Raw genomic sequence first — 21,673 nt, 5'->3', positions numbered from 1 at the left:
AGCACAGGATAGTCCTTAAGGAGAGTGCACCTCCTGTTGTACATAAAGTGAGGAAGGTCCCAAACCTCATGTTAAAGCCACCTCAAGAGGAATTGCCTAGATTGCTTCATCTGGGTGTCAGAGAGGAGATCGAATCCTCGGAGTGGTTGGCCCCCATCGTTTTAGCTCCAAAGGACAAAGGCACAAAGATTTGGATGTTTGTGGACTTGAGAAGCCTAAATAACTGTATTTGGGTCGACAGGCAACCATTGCCTAACATCAATGAAGCCCTGGCGAGATTAGGAGGTGCCTGCCTATTCAGCTTTATGGATTTGTCGTTGGCCTACCACCAGCTCATGTTGCATGAGGATTTTAAAGATTTGACCTCATTTGTAACACATTTGGGTGCTTTTAGGTTCGTGAGGCTGGCGAGTGCTGCTGCATGTTTCCAAAGAGTGATGAAAGATGTTCTATCAGGGATTGACTCAGTCCTATTCTTTCAAGATGACATATTGGTATTTGGACAGAATAGAGACAAACATGACGGGGTGTTGTTTAAAGTATTATCCAGGCTCCAAGAACATGGGCTCACTCTCAAGAGAGAGAAATGTACATTCAGAGTCAGCTCTGTGTCTTACTTGGGACACTCTATTTCAAGCGAGGGTATTAGTCCTAAAATTGATCTTGTTGAGGCAATTTTACAAGCACCAGCTCCATCGAACAAGGACCAAGTGAGGTCTTTCCTTGGGTTGTCTGAGAATTACTCGAAGTTTATTAGCAATTTTGCCTTTGTGGTACAACCCTTAAGGGGTTTGTTAAAGAAAGGGGTTGATTTCAAGTGGTCTGAAGACTGCGAAATTGCTTTCAGGAAGGTCAAAGGTGAGATAGCACTTATGCCTACTCTTGGTCATTTTGATGGACTTAAGAAAACCATCCTCACCACCGATGCCAGTTTACGTGGATTGGGTGCCGTCTTGTCCCAGATGGTTGATGGCAACGAGAGAGTCATTGGCTTCGCATAGCGCTCACTGAAGGGAACCGAGGAGCGCTATTCAGTGATTGAGCGTGAGGCGCTGGCTTGCTCGTGGGCTATCAACCATTTCAGGTTCTACTTGTGGGGGTTGCCATTTCTGGGCCAAACTGACCACAAGCCCTTGGTGCATATGTTTGCATGCAGGAATGGCGAGAGCACTACTCCCAGGATCAAAAGATGGATCGAAGGAGTGTGGAAATATAACTTGACAATTGAGTACTTGCCCTGTCTCAGAAACATCCCGGCAGATTTCTTTCCAGAATGCCGCTTGAAAAAAATGTTTTGAACTCCTCTGTTCGTGCTGTGTCTTGGGTGAGGGAATGTGCTCCCAACAGAGAGGAATGGGAAGCTGGTGCCAACTGTGATGACTCCAGGGGACCATTAATGGAGCTTATTGTCTATGGGTGGACTGCTCTTCCTGATGTCCCTAACTTTGCAAAATCATTTTGGAATGTTCGTGATGAGCTAAACATTGTTGAGGGAGAGCTTTTCAGAGGGGATAGATTCGTTCCTCCTCGTCCCCTGAGAGAAAAGATTGTAAATCCAGCACATGAGGGCCATTTGGGACGCAGTTTAAGCAAGGCAAGTGTCAGGGAATCCTACAGGTGGCCAGAGGTTACGAACATGTTGAGGTTGTCAAGAATTGCACCATTTGTGCTGACAATGAGAAGTCCAGGAAAGCCAGCGCAACACCGCTCTCTCCTGTTGCTCTTCCTGAATGACCCATGTCCAAACTTGCCCTTGATATTGTTGGACCTTTTGAGATGTTGGCCCCCACAGAAAATTAGTTGTCATCCTGGTAGGCTACACTTCTAAATGGATTTCTGCATGTTGCATGAGTTCAGTTGTCACCAAAAACATAATTGAATTCTTGAAGGATGTATTCACCTCTGAAGGGGTACCCGATGTTCTGGTCTCTGACAATGGGATGCAGTTTACCTCTTAAGAGATGACTGATTTTCTAAAAGATCCTCCCATCACTCACCATCGTACAGCCCTATACTCTCCACAAGCAAATGGCGTTGTGGAGAGCCTGAATAGATTTGTGAGAGCGTGCGCTCAAACTGCTGTTGAAACTGGTTTCGCTCTTAAGGATGTCCTTAGAGAAAAATTATGGGCATACAGGAACACTCCCAATAGTATTACTGGTTGCCCCCCATTTAAAAAACTCAAGGCTAGGGCAGCTGGTTCCAAACTCAACCCTGTATGGTTGAGTGTTAAAGACAGGAACAAGTCTGTAAATTATTGGAGAGTCAGAAGATATCAGGAGTGTTACAAACAAAGGTTTGACAGCAAAATGGGTGTGCACATGTGTGACTGGAAGGTAGGCAATATGGTTTTTGTGAAAAAGGCTGTGTGGTCTCCCAAAGGTGTAACTAAGGGCCCCATTACGATCATGGGCGGATCGCCACCGCTGGCCGGGTGGTTGTGATCTGCCCTCGATCAACAGCCCATTTACCCACCGCCACATTAGCATGGCAGTGGGTACCGCGGCGGACGTAAACTTCGTCCGTCGCTTTTCTGCCGGCTGGATTGCCGGACGGGTGGAAAAGCCACACAATATGGTGGCGTTGCCTTGCAGGCACCGCCATCCATATTATGATGCATGCGGTGTGCATGCCTTTCCATTGCAGAGACTCTGCCATTGAAAGGCGTGCGGTGAATGACATTGGGGGCCCGTTGGGGGCCCACAGGGGGCTGGGGGTGGGTGGCTGCACTGCGGGGTATCTATTGTACCCCCCTTCATTGTCATGCACAAGCTGGCAGGCACCGCTCGGTACCTGTCACATTGTGCACTGCAATGCACTACATGCTCCCTTAACATTGTGGCGGGTGCTGTTTACAGCACCGCCCACCACAATGTTAATGGCAGGAATGCATCCGCCAGTGTGACTGGCACATCCTAATTGGCCTTGCGGGACCGCCGCACCTCTGGCGGTCGGTCCCGTTTTCCGTTACGGTGTCCGCCCGCCATCGTAATGGGCCCTAAGTTCTTTGGTCCCAAGCGCATCTTCAAAGTTATGAAAAACGTTGTCATGCTCTCTGGTCGGGATGTTTGGAGTATGTCTCGCCTTCCTAAATGTGGGACAGGGGGTGGTAGTGTGGGTACTCAACCCCTGATCAAGCACTCCTGGAGTGGTCCTGGGTACTCCCTGAGTGGTCCTGGACACTCCCAGAGTGTTCCTGGATATTTCCGGAATTGGAAGACTCAAGTTGATCCCCTGGCACTCTGTAGGATTATGTCCTTAAGTAGAGATGTTACCTTATGCCTTAAGTGTTTTTCTTGCGTTTGTCTCATCCCTCAGCACTCTGTTTTCTTTGTCTTCAATCTGCCTTCATGCTTTTCTTCTTCCTTATTTCTTCCTCCTTTCCTTTGCTTTATAAAGGGAAGATGTGTTGTAACTTCCCCTTTTAAGTAGCTGTTCCTTTTTAAGAATGTTAAATATGTCAGCATCGAAACGCATTGACCTCAGTAGGAGAGCCTGAGCTGTAGTGTCTGGCTGCTGACATGGACTGTTTGGTGGGTGTATAATAAAGCCTGCTTGAAGTTACAGGAGTTTCCTCATTTTATTAAAGTGACTAATGCCCAACCTGATCAGAGACACATACTGTTCATGCATTCGTTTATTCAAGGAATTATCTCCTCATAGCATTTCCTAATGGTTAAAGATAGTTTAAAAAAATGTAAAACAGCATGGCAAAGAGAGGAGAGACTTTGCAACAGTTCTAATCCCAACTGGTTTTCGATCGTTGAACGACACCATACTCGGGCCAGGAAACATTGGCGTGGATCTTGATACAGAGAGCAAAACATAATAAGGTGACACATGCTTTGTTTTGTTATTGCATCTACATGGAGGTAAATCACAGTACCAGTTGTTTTGCGTCGGGAAGGCGACTTTAAAATGTACAATATTTAACCTAAAAAGTGTTAATAGGTGCAGCTGAAAATAATTTTCTACACAGCACAAGTATAGCTCCAAACACCTGCTTGTTGACACTGGGGCGTATCACAAAACTGATTGTAAATCAAGCACACCTTCCATTCTTATTTCCTTACATCTCCCCTAGTACTGATTTTTATTAGCCTCTTTATACTTTAAGTTGTGCTCCTATGGGTTTGTGAATACTTCAACCGTATCCAGTTTGTTACAGATTTTCCGCACATAGGCAGCTCAAAAGGATTCTATTGACACCATCTAAAGCTAGGCAATCTGACATACAAGATCTTACTAAGGTTGCCTCGGGGTTCTCCCAACACTATATGTAGCTAATCCTATTTGGTCTTCAATGAATGGCAATCTGAGTTACTCATGGGCAATAAAAGTTGCAATATATTTCGGCACTGTTAAGGATCTGTGGACAATAGCATTTCCTAGGCGCTAGATGGGCCCTACATTCCCATTGCCCTGCACCCCTGCGCCATATAACCCAGCAGACACACACTTACTCCTGTATAGCTATATCATCTCTTGCAAACCTGAAAATTGCTTGCATATTCCTTCCCATTTGATGTGCTTTACAGTGATCAGTGTGTTCCAGGTGAGAGATGAGCTAAAAGTGATGCCAAAGTAATTAAAGACATTTACCTTCTCCAACCGATTGCCACCCATCCTGAAGAACCCCATGTGGAGCCTGCTACACGGTGCAGGGGTGTTTAGCCTTTCCATGTCAGAATATCCAACATGGAAAGGCTGTGGGAAAGTTACATCATAATCCCGACAGCAGAGCTGAAGCTGGCTCCGCCTTCATTATGGGATTATGTGTCATTCCGATGCCCTGATGGGCTCCATGAGCCATCATAAGCACAGCAGAATCCCCCCACAGATTTCCCTCCGACTGCCGCCATTGTAATATGGCGGTCGGATGGAAACCATTGATGTCGGACAGAAAGCCTCCGACCAGCTGTCGGATGGCTTTGCGCACAACATCGTAATTGGGCCCTTTGTCTTCAAATTAGATTTTCCATGTGACTTCACATATGTTTTGCTGAAGTTTAATTTTAAATTTAGGGAATACATTTAGGACAAAAAGGAATCCAGCAATACCTGTAGGCCATTTGCTGTGCTGGATATAAGAGCCCCGTCATCTGCGTATAGCAATATGTGTTATGTTGAGTTCCCATTTTTTGCATACCCTTCCCTGTACCTATGACATGATTACTAGTCCCGTTTATATAGAGAAGGAACAGGAAGGCTGCTAGTATGCACCCCTGTTTTACGTCTGTAATGAACTGATCTGAGAGCGCTTTTCTCCCTGTGGGCCATATCAAATGGATATAGATAAGTCATGATGTACACATTTAATTACATCCAACGGATCAGAGTCCACCCCCATGTTGTACATTATCTGTCATAACTTTGCCCTGTTTACCAGATCGAATGCAATGGTTAAGTCTATAAATGCCATGTGTAGGGTACTCTTTTTAGCCAGCACATACTTCCCTGCAATGAAATATAAATGTAGGGTTTGCTCGACTGTGCCGATACCTGGCCTAAAGCCAAACTGTGCCTCAGGTAGAATTTTATTTTCAAGGGCTCAGGATTCAAGATATGACAGAATAACTCCCCCCGTGATCTTCGCATGCTGTGTGTAAAACACTATGATTGCTTGCACAGATCCACCCAAGTTACACCAAAGTAATTCCACCTTGATGCAGAGTAGCACAAAACAGCACAAAGCACTTTTTGTGCCGTGGAATTTGCAAGGTTTGTGCCACTGTTAATCACTATATATGACCTATAACCAACGCAAACCCTTAGTAAATCAGGCCCATAATCTTGAAATTGACCATGAAACTGCTATAGCCTTCTAGGGACATTAACATTTCCGCAAACCGCTTAAGTTGAACAGTGATGGATACGGTGTTTTCTTCCTCATTCATGCACCCAGTTGAGAACAGCTTATGTTGTGTATTCGACATTATAGAAGAAAATTAAAGCAGCTCGTTGGGTCTCCAAGTAATTTTACAGCATTGGGAGGAGGTAAGAAAATGCATACTAAACCGGGTGGAGTAACAATCTAGTTACTTGGGGAAGTGAGAGAAATAGCTAAAAGTTCATCCAAATGACACTTAACAGTGTGACACTTAGGTCCCTGCATGGCTTTACAAGGGATAATGTTGCAGTGGGTGGTTTTGCAATTGATATATGTATCACATGAATCCAAATGACAAAATCCACACAGGGGTCAAGGGCATACTAATGGTTTGTACCCAAGATGTTGAGTGCACATTACCGGAGAAGAGTAGTGAGTCAACCTGGAGCATTTTCTTCAGTTTCAAAGGCTCACAAATATTTTGTTAAGATTTAAGTGTTTCAACAGGTTTTGTGTGTCTGACTGCCTGATTCAAAGTCTAGTGGGTGGGCATGATTATGTCACAGTCATTTGGCTAACCAAATAGAGACCTGAACCATTTGAAAAGATTCAAGTGAGCTTTAGGCAACGGCCAATGATTTAGAAGTTTATGAAAGACTCAAGCACTTTATGCTTCTTTGTGGCTTTCACTAGACTGGAGGAGTTATATGGAGTGCAGGCTCACAGGCAGTGTGTTGGGAATTTAAAAAAGGCTGTATAAAAATACTACAACTATATAATTGTAGTTTACAACTATACTGTACAACAACACTAGATTTTGATAATTATTTATTTTTAAAGTGTTTTGTAGCAGTCTCCTAAAATTTAGTGAAGATTTTTGAGCTTTACCTTTATTGCTGGATAATACTTTTGATGATGTCCTATTTGGGTTACTCTTGTAAAGGTTTAATTGATGTATCTATTATATGTTCTACATATTTATTCATTATTAACTAATACTTCGTTTATGTATTAGTTTTCAATTTATATCATCCGTGGGTTTATGAGTTGCATTATTTTTTTTTTAAGTGAAGTAGTTATTTTGGGATGTTTGTCTTTGCCTTTTAATCATAATATAATTATACCGTACTTTCAGAATAAAAAATGATAATACTCATAAACTCACAATCTAAAATATTTGTGTTGTTTTGTATAACAGGGCACTTATTATTTAGGCGAACACTCTATTTAATGTGTTAAAGCGTTCAAAAACATGCAAATTACATTTATTTTTGTGTTGTCTAGAAACCTACAACAATCTTAATTTTCATGTCCCATCAGCCTCACAGGATTTTGTGATAATATATGGCTCTTTGTTGATGTAAGTAGTACAAATCAATATGAAAACAAAAGGCACTTTTGTTTTGTGTCCAAAAATATTTACACCATCACAAAAGAATGAGAATTATTGCCCTTCTTGGGAAGAAAATCTTAATCAACTTCACTTACAAAAACCCAACTATGGGCCTGATTGCGAATTCGGCAGCATGGGAACCGCTGTCGAAGGGGAGTTGGATTCCCTGCCGCACAGTTGGCAGGTTGCCCACCTAATTCCGATGTTGGTGGTCTGTTGAAGGAAAGACCTCCAGAGTCCTGCCGATGCCACTATCCATTCGCATATGCCTTGACTGCTGTAGGGGGGAAAGCAGGTTTCAGAGGGCAGTACAGGCAAGTTCACAGCTTTCAGAATTATGAGTTGACTTTCTGGTGAGCCTGCTGTAGCTGGAACACCACCGGCTTCGAGTCAGCTAAATCGAAGGAACTGTGGTGTAACCTCACCCATTCCCTTTTTCCTCCCTTCAGTCTCCACGTGGATCCCTTCCTCCAGGCCCCCCCTTCACAGCAGCATCTTGACTTCAAACAAAATGACCCTGTCGGCGCCGAAATCCATGTAAGTCCATTTTGCGCTATTTACCAATTGACTGGACTGGGCACATATTGTCCGGACTCCAACAATGGGAAAGTATTCATAGTATGTATTTTTCACACGTGTCATGCATATGTGTCCACCACAGTCAAAATATACACATCTGCATCAACACATATGAAAAAATATTCCCCGCCATCAGAAACACTGATGCTGGACCAGCGGTGGCATCATAATACGGTGGGTGGGAGACTGCCACCGCTGTCTTCTTGGGACTGCACTGTGGGGGTATGGAGGTAAGACAGCCAAACTCGTAATCAGGCCCTATGTTCTGGGCAAAATATTTATGGACCTGAACCTAGATTTATTTTAAAAGATTGATATATTTAATATTGTAGAAGCAGAGAAAGTTTGTATTTCCTTTGTAAAAGTAATTACACTCCTGCTAAAGTTGAATGCTTCTGCACTGGTTGATAAGTTCCATGATCCCACTGCTGGCATCATGGAATGTCATGGCTCTGCATTATTTGTGGTCCAAAATCTACTACTTGTTAAAGGGTTTCCACATGATACTATATGGTGTGTTACTGTTCGCATGTAGAAAATGTTAAAACCTGCCTTCCATCCAACCTGCAGATTTTAGAATTGTCAATAAGGTTTAACAAAAGTCTGCTTTTTGGAACTGTCAATGCATCTCTAGAATCTGAGCGGGAGTGGTGACCACTGTTTCTCTTCAGATTTAGAAAGAACCCACAAGCCCAACATGGAAATATCAACTATCTGCTTCTGCGCAAAATATGGAGCCCAAAACTCACGATTCTTCTTCTCTGCAATTTGTATCATACTGACACAAGAGGAAGTTATTTTTCTTTTGACTGGAGTTTCTGTATTGCCAAAATGACTGCCTTTTATCAAGTAGAAGGGGTCTACAAGGCACACTCTGGAAAACCAGCTGTGTATCTTCATATACAATATCGGGATCCTAAACTCCATTTTATCAGATGATTTTTTTAACTTGGTACTTCTGACAGAACTGCATATTGCCTCTGATCAGGATTGAAGTGAGGGAAAAATGTGTCCTTTTCACCGGTATGAAGAATCTACCAGCATAACATGCAACATTCGCCCATTAACCCACTGAACAAAACTTAGGGCCTCATTCCGATGTCAGTGGGCCCTCCACCGACAGGCCGTCGGTGTTGAGTCCACCGACATTAATAGAATCTATTATTTAATGTGCCATAGTAAAAAAAAACTACTACCATAGATTTGCTATATTTTCGAATGCTCAGGATTCCTTCCACGCATGTCATATTTCATTTCCATTGAATGGCTCTCCAGGAGAGGCGCATTGTTTGCTACCTAAAAGGAATCTGTGGCACAGTATTTGTTGACTAAAAGGAATCTGTGATTTCTATTGGATGACATATACATTATGAAATGTCTTTTCTAAGGTTATGTTCAACAATCTAAAATCTGTATCTTTGGATGCTGCTACATTATAAGTCCTTATAAATGATTTTGCATTCATAAGCGCCCATGAAAATATGGAGGCACTTTGCCTATGTAGTTCTTTTTTTTAACTGAATGTGTTGTATGAGAGAGTGTGGTGTGTATGTTGTATGAGATGTTCCTGGGTAGGCGAAGACTGTCTTTTCTCCAAATTTAAGAAATGTATTGCTATTTGAAAAAATACGTTGTTTGATATTAAAAAAAAGGGGGGGAAGTGTTTGATAATAATGATGACTCTAAACAGAAAACTGAGTGAGAAATAATATGTAGATATTATGTGTGTTTATATGGCTCTACAACACATCTAGTGATATCTGCGAATAACTAGAGTCACACCCACCAATAATGTAAAGGAAGTAGTTTAGAGGTTGTCTTTTGTCTTCAGTATTGTTTCCCCTGGTTCCTCACCCCCTACAGCCTTCAGGGGCCCTCTGTTTTTGTTGTTTTATTTGTCCAGGAGACTGCACAGAACTTGATGTTTATCACACATTGTGTAATTTTGGAAAATGCATTCTCTTCAGCCTCCTTTCAGAGTAGCATGTCCTAGAGATTGATCCAAGGGTGCATGGTATCCATACATTAAGAAAAGACAGAGGAATCTCTTTGCCATCTGAGTGTAGGGATCATACCAGGCTAGCATGAGTTTTCATTAGATGTATAATGTCCACAGTTAAAGCACCAGATGCAGTGCACTTGAGTAGCTTCGAAATAAAGTGAAGTGGAAATTACAATTTGGAATACCTGGCAACGATGTAAGATAATATCATATCATCCATTGGGCCATAGTGAAAGCCAGAATCATACATTTTCAACATTAGGACCATGTCAGTGGCTGGTTTGTTTCCCCCATCCTGATTGGCTAGCCTGGACATGGCATAATACTTGACATTTCTCAGATTTTCTCCAACCTATTACCTGCATGACTTATGACATTTACTTTCCGCCACATTCTTTTTCCCGTGGGATAAAAAGCTTATGTCAAAAATGTTCCATTGCAGATAGGTGAAAGTTATTTCCACAACATAAACAATTATGCATAAAGAAATGACTCAGAATTGTTCGATGTAGGAATTCAGAAATTGCCCATGAATACTGCTGGATATCTACGATGGTCTGAGATATCCCAGTGTACTTCTGGAATCTTTTGTGAATTCCTGAGATTAATACATATGAAACCATGAGGGTCATACTGTTGAAATTCGGGCCCCTGATTTTTTATATTTATAGATAACTTTGCGTTATGATTGTAGGGACCTGACTTCTTTGTCACACTTCTGCGTCTTCCTTCTGTGACTTGGAGCATATGAGGTTTATTTTCTCTTGTATCCCCCATGTTTTTGTCCTGACAAGGATAATAACAGGGTCATTCAAACAAAACTCTAGGTTCCTAGTTACAAATACTACTGAAATTCTGATGAGTCTGGTAATGAAAGTTACTAGCTACCCAATTTCAAAAGAACCACAGAAACGCCGATGCTCATGCATGGGTCAGCCCTACGTTTCAGCTGCTGAAAGCAATCAGCACCTCCAGGTGAATGTGGAATTATTAGGATATTCGACTGACGGAACCACTGCTCTCTTTCCAAATCTGAATAAGGGGGGCACTTGAGACACACTGGCCTGGTCATCCCCCGTCATGATCTTGTTCCATGCTGATAATGGTAGGTGTGACCTAATCGCGGTTGACCTTGAAAGCAAGCTTTTACTTCCCTGGGTCACCCTTCCAAACGAGTTCTCATTGGTTACTTTACTAGTCCCTTGCTTGCAGGGCTCAGCCACTCAGTTGCTTCACCCAAATTCCCACGACAAAACCCTTCACCAGTGCCTAATTTGTAAAAAATTAAGTGCCAGGGCTTTCTTCAGAAGGTCACTGTAGCTTCCACCACACAGGGCACTGCTATGCTGCCAAAGTTAGTAACAACACAACTACATACGTCGCACTCCTACAAGTGTGACAATTCAGGCTATTTCAGGCCCCCAAAGCTATAAGAATGGCTTGGGCGGCAGGTAACAGTCATTTTTCATTAATATAGCATTAATAATTAACTGTTGTCGTGGTCATCTCTAAATTACCTAGACAGCGCCACCTTGTGGCAGGCTGTCCCAAGCGCCGGTGCTGACAATTAAGTGCCGGTGCCAAGCACCAGAAACCACCAGCTCAAATTAGGCACTGCATTCTTCACAGAAGAACAGAAATATGTTTGAAAATATACACTGTGTGAAGTAACTAACACAAAGCCACTCAATTGCAAACAGAAAGTAAATGTAAACACTAATGCATGTGGCAAGGTATAAACTGGCAGTTTATGAATCTAGGCTTTTGTAATTATGTCATCACAACTCCCCACAATCTGTAATATTTCTGTTTTTTAAATATTTTTATTGTCTGTACCTGGTGTTTCAGAATCCAAAACATTGATTAGGAAACTGCTTTGAAGGTGCACGAGTTATCATTAACATTAGGGTTGCAGAGCCTACCTTTCCAAGAAATTAAGCAGATCTACTTCAAATGGATTACTCAAATGAGTAGTACAAGAAAATATAATAAGAACTCTGTACGGATTCATTAGTCAACATTATATATGAAGCAGCGTTACTTAGGTAGTTTCAGCATCCTCAGAAAGGGCTGCACACAAATGGTTTCAATCTCTGAGAAAAGGCTGTGACCTGCATAGTATTTAAACGTCCACATGAGTATATAGGAATGAACGCAGCAGTTGTCCCTTCCTACTATGTTATTACAAAGAGAACTGCGGGTCAAATTGCATGAATGATAAATGGAAGGTGCTTAAAATGAGCCAGTTCTTTCTTGAACATTATACATTGACCTTGACAGTTTTGACAATTACATCCATCACACCTTCGAATCCATTCCAGCATACTTGGCTGGGCTCTAATGTGCCCGAATAAACTGGATTTGTGAGCCTCTGAAGCCGATTGATCTTCAGTGCCAATAGGCTGATTAACAGTTTATTTTTTGGTGCAGCTTTTCCAGCCCACCATCATTCACCATGTCCCACCTGTGGACGTACGCGTTGGAGTGATTTAATCTTTACTTACACGTCTTTTTGCAAATTGATAGCTTCCCTTTGACTTTGGAGCAAAATAATTGAAATGTTTCCCGAGCCGTGGATATTACATCAGCAATAGGGCAACTTTTACTGTTATACAATTTTCATATGGGAATGGTTAAGTTAAAGGAACAGAGTACGACCAGATTGTAACATGAAACAAGCATCGTGATGTGACCTTATGGTTACTGTAGAGATGCACACACCCACGCTTGCACACACACACACCCACGCGCGCACACACACAAACAGGACTCATGAATAACAAGCAAAAATTAGGAAGTCAAAAGGCACATAAATTATTCAAAAGTGTAGAAAAAACAAAGGATTAGATGTCACAAGTGTTCACTCCAATAAATGTATCCAAATCGCAAATTTCCTAATACCACAACCATGCTAAGACCACAAATTCATATAGCTGTCACTGATGACATCACATCCCTCGCACACACACTCGCACCCACTGCACTATTTCAGAGTGCAAGTAAGCATTGAAAAAATCAGGGACTGATATACATCTGACAAAAAAAGGACTATGGGACATTTCTTGCTCAGAAACTGAGGATAATTGATGACGTGACAGATAAAGGCAAACAGGAAATGTCACTGGAGGAGTATCCGGCTACCATAATTAATTATTAACGGACTATACGGAAAATTAAAAAGTTGATCTCTGAAAACTAAGAAGCAACATGAGGGCGATCCGGACAAAGACCAGGTTCGACTTATTACACCGCTGACGACACGCAAATGCAGGTGTTTGAAGTGGGATATTGGGGCTAGTGGCACAAGAGGAGGTTCACGCCAAAAACAGGTGTTGAGACTTCTGCTGTGGCACCTATATAGTCAAGCTCTGGAGGAGAATGAGCAGTGTCACTTAGAAACAGGGCAACAATGTCACATGCGCAGTACAGATCTGGCGGGGGTGGCTCTATAGTTATGGTTAGATGGATCTGCTTTTCCTGTGCATTATAACATTGTTATCATTTGAAAAATCTGCACCAAACCTTCCAATCAAAAAGCACAAGTGGCTACATTTTACCATGACACTTTACTTGCTAAAACATGCTGGAGTTAAAGGTGGGCCAATTTTAATTTTCCAATTAAAATTCCCAAGGAAATTTGCACTCCCGTATAGCGGAAATCGCTGACTGAAATTACATCAGATTGGCCACTGGACTGCAACTTTACCCAGATATACAACTTTGCTCAGCCCTGGTGTACATATGTTCTGTAGTTTTTTTTAGATATTTGCATTACAATAAGGTGTCAGGTAGGTAGGCTTTCGAATGGTAATTTGAGAGACACCAAGAGATATCTTAGTGTTTTCCTGCTTCCCTACTCAGTTGAACTACCTCAAGTCTGCAGGGTTTGTTCATACATCGGTATTATTATGCTGCCATTTCACTCCGAGTAGGGTAACAGGACTACTGATGGTTTCACTCTGCAATTTTATAACCCTGGCCCCTGATGCCCAACAATCCAAAATTACTAAATCATTAAAACTACCTTTCTAAACTCTGATTTTTTAGAGTCCTCGCAGCTTACCTTTACATGGAATAAGTAGATGCTAGACAGTTGGAAGTCTCAATTCAGGTCTAGACACACGCTCAGAATCTCAACCAGCACTGATGACACACTTATCACCTCCGAACACATGCACTTCCAGATCCACACCGACCCCAATACCACCCTCAGAGGAACCCTCATCTACAGACCTCCAGGCCCCGACCGCAGTTCAGCGACTCTATCGCCAACTTCGTCAGCGCGCATGCCCTTGTGTTCACGGACTACATCCTCCTCGGAGACTTGAACTTCCACCTCGAGAACAACGACAGCAACTCCACCACCCTGCTCACCAACCTCATCAACCTCGGACTCAAACAGCTCATCACGACTTCCACTCACTCCACCGGACACACGCTCGACCCCATCTTCTCAGCCAGCAACCACGTCACCTTCAGCCACACCACCAGACACCACTGGACCGACCACCGCTGCGTCCACTTCTCCTTCGAGAAGCCTACCATGCACCACTGCACACAATGGGCCCCCCACCGCAGCTGGAGCAAAGTCACTGAGGACCAGCTAGTCACCACCCTCACCCAAAACCCACCACCGGACACTACCGACACAGACTCCACCGCCCTCAACCTCAGGGAATAGATCGACGACTGCGCCAAGACTCTCGCCCCGATCAAGAAACTCTCGAACAGACGCACCGAGAGAAAAACCATCTGGTTCACCGCCGACCTTCAAGCATCTAAGCTGGCCTGCCGCAGGCTCGAGAAGAAGTGGTACCACGAACAGACACCGGACAGCAACACAGCCTACAAGAGCGCCATCCGCAGACACCACCAACTCATCCAAACCGCCAAAAGGACCTCCTTCAAAAAACGCATCGACAACAACGCACACAACAGCAAAGAGCTCTTCAACATCGTGAAGGAACTCTCCAACCCCATCTCCAACTCCAACGACATCCCACCATCACAAGACCTCTGTGACTCCCTAGCCACCTTCTTCCACCGCAAGATTGCCGACATCCATGACAGCTTCAGCAACCAGGCCCCTCCGACAGACAGAGAGACCTCAGACACCTCAGACTCACCGCCCCCCAGCCACATCAACCCCCTGCTCTCCTGAACCCACGTCAACGATGAAGACACCATCACAATCATGAACACCATCCACTCTGGTTCTTCATCTGACCCCTGCCCGCACCACATCTTCAAAAAAGCAAGCTCCACCATCGCACCCCATCTCCTCAAGATCATCAACAGCTCCTTCGAGACCGCGACCTTCCCGGAGAGCTGGAAGCACGCCGAGATCAACGCCCTACTCAAGAAACCCAAGCTGACCCCAAGGACCTCGAGAACTTCCGGCCCATCTCCCTCCTCCCGTTCCCGGCGAAAGTCATCAAGAAGATCGTCAACAGGCAACTGACCTCCTTCCTCGAAAAGAACAACATCCTGGACCCATCCCAATCCGGATTTCGCAGCAACCACAGCACTGAAACAGCGCTCATCGCCGCCACCGACGACATCAGGGCCATGATGGACAATGGAAAAACTGCGGCCCTCATCCTCCTGGACCTCTCAGCTGCCTTCGACACTGTCTGCCACGACACCCTCTGTGCATGCCTCCACAATGCAGGGATCCGCGACAAAGCACTGGACTGGACCACCTCTTTCCTCAACCGCCAGAACCCAGAGTGTCCGCCTCCCCCTTTCCGCTCTGAAGACACCAAAATCATCTGCGGCATACCCCAAGGATCGTCCCTCAGCCCGACAATATTCAACATCTACATGGCACCGCTCGCCAACATCGCCAGATCACACAACCTCAACATCGTCTCATACACCGACGACACCCAGCTGATCCTCTCCCTCACCAAGGCCCCCACCACAGCCAAATCCAACCTCCACGAAGGAATGAAGGCCATCGCCGAATGGATGACGAACAGCCGCCTGGATGACGAACAGCCACCTGAAACTGAACTCGGACAAGACGGAGGTCCTCATCATCGGATCCACCCCCTCCGCTTGGGACGACTCATGGTGGCCAACCGCACTGGGAGCTGCACCGATGCCCACTAACCATGCACGCAACCTGGGAGTCATCCTGGACTCCGCGTTGTCAATGACCCAGCAAGTAAACTCCGTCTCCTCCTCCTGCTTCAACACCCTCCGGATGCTCTGCAAGATCTATAGATGGATCGCCACCGGTACCAGAAAGACAGTACCCCAGGCCCTCTTCAGCAGCAGACTGGACTACAGCAACGCCCTCTACGCGGAAACCTCAGCCAAACTCCAGAAATGACTACAACGGATACAGAATGCCTCTGCACACCTCATCCTCGACATCCCCCGCCACAGCCACATCTCAACCCACCTGAAAGACCTGCACTGGCTCCCCGTCAACAAGAGGATCACCTTCAAGCTCCTCACTCACGCTCACAAAGCTCTTCACAACACCGGACCAGCGTACCTCAACGAACGACTCACCTTCTACAACCCGAACCGCCAGCTTCGCTCTGCTGACCTCGCCCTCACCACCGTCCCCCGCATCCACCGAGCGACCACCGGCGGCAGATCATTCTCCCACCTCACCGCTAAAACCTGGAACACCCTCCACATCCGCCTAAGACAGACCCAGGACCTGCTGGCCTTCAGAAGACTCCTCAAGACCTGGCTGTTTGAGCAGTAGCAGCATCCCGCCCCCCCCCCAGCGTCTTGAGACCCTCACAGGTAAGTAGTGCGCTCTACAAATGTATTGATTGATTGATTGATAGACACCCAAAAGAAAGCGCACATCTCAACAGATGGGTCTACCTGCTTCATGTGTTAATGCTTGAAAGCTATCAACACTGCATGTAGGATCTTTTGCCACTATTTGATTCCGATGACAACATATTTCTCTTTGGCAGACTCAAACATGCACTTAATTATGTGCCTTAGCATTTCCGTGGTTTAGCTGTGCTCACTCCAATAAATACTAACATTTCCTACTTTGCTACTTTGCCTACCCCACTGCTTCATTTAACTATAAGAATGAACCAATATTGGCCACTATTCCAGGTTTTAGACATTATTGTTTTTTGTCCCTTCCATAACGTTCAAAAATTCCATTGTTCAACTTCAGTCATAAGTTGACGACCCTGCTACTTTCATCAATATTGACCAACTTGACCAACATGAATCTATAAACATCTAAAATATGGATATCCCATCCGCTGAAATATAATTCCCATGGGATATATTGGTATGTGGCATTTATAATTTGGCAGGCAGGATATCCATCACTTTTGTGATGGAGTAACCCGTCCGCCAAGATCAAAATCCAGCCCTAAATGTTTACATGAGAATCTTATCTTTGCTGTGGCCTTAGTCAACTCATGGACTGACAGTTTAAATGCCGTCTACTAAGGACTACCTGCCAAATTAATGCCAGTCCAAAAAATATCTGACATGACACCATAAGCTCAAACGTCTATCGTGAAACAGATAAAATATCACAAGCAGGAAAAACAGTTCCATGCAGCTGGTTGTTCCATGGGACATGAGGCTGCAGAACTATAGTAAGGTGATGCAAATGTTTGCCAATCCACTGATACTGCAACACCCTCCCACAGAACATAATAGCGGTAGGAACTGACATTAGAATTCGATAGGAAATAATGTTAAATTAAATGAACTTATTTTGATGTTTTAAAAATATGTAAAATGAATTTGATGTTAAAATAATTAAATGTAAATAAATAGAAATATTATTTTATGATAACAGATTTTATTATTTTATGATAACATATTTTAATATATCTTTATAAATTTAAAGATCAATGTAACTTTAATTTATAAAAAATAATTATATTAACTTAAATTAATTCTAGGTATACATATTTGTAACTTACAATACATAAGATATAAATGTGAATATTTTACTTTAGGTAATATTTTTCTTCCACTAAGTCTTTTAAAAAATAATGTTAATTTAACTTCAGATACTTAAATTATTCAAATATTTAATTCAAAGTTATGTTAATAGTGCTGTAACATTTTTTTATTTTGTGCTAGATATAAAATACAAATATAAAATTAATTGGCATTAATATTTCACATAAAAATATTTTTGCTCATTTCTTTTCAATTTTAATAAAGTTTTTATACTTTCTCTACAGTTTACCAAAGGGGCATCTCAGCCCCAGTGGTGGATATCTCCCTCAGCTATAAGTATAAGAAAAATGAAAAAGTTTGGTAAGATAGAATAAAATAGTAAAAATATTTTTATTATAAATATTATTGTGCATTACGTTTACATAGTCACTTTTAATGTAGAATTAAATAGTAAAATGTTTATATTACTGCAAATTATTTTTACATAATTATTTAAATTCTATCCAATTTAATAAATTCATTTTACATAAGTATTTTACATTCAAAACAAAACTTTATTTTTAATAAATTAAAAAAAAAATCTGAAGGTTGAATTATTACAAAAAACTTTAGAATTAGACAAATGTAAAAACTTTTTTTACAATGCAATATTTGTTATTAAAAGTGAAATATGAATTTGATTACATTATTAAAATGTAATTATACATTTATAAAAAATGCTGTTACATTATCTTTTCAAGCTAAAAATGGTACTTGAAATATATTCAAATTATATAAAATTGTTTCATTTTTAGATCGCTTTTAAGAATAAATTAAATGTAATTATATTTTCAACTATTGTAAATATTCATTTAAAATTAATATTAATTCCTACAGGGTTTTATTTTAAGCAACTACCTCCATTATTGTCTATGGAAGGGCTCTGCAGAACAAATGGTTGGGTATGTGTGGTGCAGGAATTACTCCAGCTCTCAGCTGGAGTACATTTACAACTGTTTTGGTTATTTTTGGCTGTAGTAACTTTAGAAGTGCAGTTTGTGAATAGGAATGGCCTTACTCTTTTGTGCTTGAGTGCACATCCTTACCTAATCCCATTCTAGTCCTCTCTTAACCCCTCCTTACTTCTGTATTGACTCTTCCCCTTTTGTAGTAAATAATCCACATTTTCCAGCCACTCAACCTGTCCCTCCTACATTTACTATTAAAACATATACTTACATATGTGGAGACCCTGTAGTTAGGGCAAAGCTCTCTGCACTGCAAAAGTTAGGAGAAACAGAGGTAGAACTCTGCACATAGGTTTGCGAATAGCATTTTCTAGTAATCTAGTAGTACTAATGTAGTGCCACTAACATGCCACAAAATGCAGTTTGTGAACTGGCCCCTCTGTCTGTAACAATGTGTGTGGTAATCCCAGTTTTCCTGTGTGTACCTCAGATGGTGCCCAGAATTAGACTGAAAAGATGCTACTGACAGCATCAAGTAAATGTGCTTTTTTATTGTGGAACTGAGGCTTAGCTGCTTGTTTCTGAACGAGACGCTGGGCTTGAGATGCAATGTGTGAAAGTTTTGTTGTTGATTAATATTGAACAAAATTGAGCACTGCAGAGGCAATTCTATTGGCCTGGATGTTGCTTCACTAATGTAGTTGGTAGAAGGAGTCAACAGACAGTGATGAAGTCTAAGAGTGGCTAACATGAAGTGCTACCACTGACGATCAGGCTACCGATTACTAATCAAAGCAACCGCACTTTTCCATAAGTACTTTCAATACCAAGTGCAGGTAAAAACAATAGGTCTGGTTTTAAGGTGTCAGCACATCAAAAGCCGGGCATTAACAAATGCTCTTTTCTGGCTGCATATGCACAAATGCTATTTATCTCATTAAATTCTACCCTATGGCTTTTCCAAAGCTGGGGGAAATGTAGCAATACAATTGATTTTTTTTATAGAATACATATAGTAAATAAAGAATTGAACGATACGGATAGGATGGTACCAGAGTGTATTTTTCAGAAATAAAATAATCCCCTGTGCATTACAGTGGAAGCAATTCCTGGAAGTCATAATGATACAGCAAATAGGCTATAGCATGAGGTGAGGAATTAATAACTTCCCTTGGTGGGCCAAAGTCTCTTACTTGTATATTTGGGGAGAGGATTTAGGCTTATGGCTAGAGCGGTCGACCTCGAAGCTGGGGAACTGGGTTCGAGTCTCAGCAACGATGCTCAACATCCTGTGATTCTGGGAAAATCACTTCATCTCCCTGTGCCTAACAAAAATTAATGTGTCCCTCTGTAATGAATTTAGTGCTCATGTAAAGCGCTCTGATATCCGATGTCTCAGGTCTACTTGGCGCTATATATATAAAAACAAAAAAAAAACTAGTAACAATACATCATGCAAACAAGCACACTGCCAAACTAGACCTAAAAATTACCATATAAAGGAAAAACAACATTATGCAAAGCAGAGGACCAGGTTAAATCACCAGAAGGGAATGGGAGCAATCCCAGCAAAGATAAAGATGAGGGGGCAGATTTATGTTGCACTTGCGCCACTTTTGCGCCGCCGTTGCGTCACTTTTGTGACGCAGCAGCGGCGCAAATCCTGCGCCATGGTGCGGGGTATTTACAACGTGACGCATCTGGGAGATGCGTCACGTTGTAAAGCCCTGCGCCACATGTAGGCGTTCCAGGGCAGGTGGGGGCGTTCCGACGCAGGAACGCCTCCTAAAAGTGGCTGAGTGAAATCTACAAGATTTCACTCAGTCACTTTTAGGCCCATGCTGCGTCAAAACCCTGCGCCTGCTTGAAGCAGGCGTAAGGATTGACGCAGCATTGTAAAGATAGGGCCCCCCAGAGCATTGCTGGAGCTGCGTCGCGCTTGCGACGCAACTCCAGCAATGCGCCACTTTTCGGCACAGATGCGTCACGCATCTGTGCCGTTTTTGCCCCATGGTGCGCCGCATTATAAATGCGGCGCATCCATGGTGGCGCAGCTGTGGCGCATAATAACTGGCGCATCCCTGCTGATATGCAGGGATGCGCCAGTCGTCATAAATCTGCCCCATGGATTTCAACCTCCAAGAGACTGATGCAGATGTCACTCTCTTGTAAAGTGAAAAGTGTGCACCATGCTTAATGCCAGGCTGCAAGTTCACAACAATGCATAGAAAACGCAAATAGAAACCCCAAAACTTCCCTGTGGTATTGTCAGTCATAAAACTGCATTATACACTTCATTATGCTACTTGTCACCATCACAGCAACTCCAAGAGGGTCTCATGTGAATCCACCTGACAGATGGAATCAAGTCAGTTAGCCAGAGGTCTGAAAATACGAATTTATTGTATTGTTTTTTTCTATTTTTACATAATTTCAATGATTAATTTAAGCCAGTGGTTTCTGGTGCTGGCACCGGAACTTAATTGTCAACACTGGTGCTTATGATGGTCTGACACATGGCGGCGCTGTTTATTTGATTTAGAGACGAGCACAACAACAGTGATTTGTCAATTCAATATACCTTAAAAATGACTAATACCTGCCCCAAGTCCTTCTTATAACTTGGGGGGTGGGGTGGGGGGGACGTCGGAATAGTCTGAATTGCTTCACTTTAAGGAGTTTAATAGTCAGTAGTTGTATTGGTACTGTCATTGGCTGTGCTAACAGGGTCAATGGGTGGTACAAACTGCAGCGGTCTCCTGACAAGGGCCTGGGCACTTACATTTTCACAAATTAATCACTGAATAGTGCCCAGTCTAGAACCTTACTGGAGTGCCAGAGCTCTACATAAATGGAGACACATATAAACACATCCAGGATGAACACCGAAGCAGAAAATTAACCCTGGGCAAAATAGACATTAATACATATTTAGAAGTTGCATCAAACTTCTAGGTCGGATTTATTACACAGACACATCGAAGTCGTTCATGAATGATGATAAGCTTTTG

This window comes from Triturus cristatus, chromosome 11 (genome assembly GCF_964204655.1).
Source record: "Triturus cristatus chromosome 11, aTriCri1.1, whole genome shotgun sequence".
NCBI classification, from domain to species: Eukaryota; Metazoa; Chordata; class Amphibia; order Caudata; family Salamandridae; genus Triturus; species Triturus cristatus.
Note: the sequence above shows the minus strand (reverse complement) of the source record.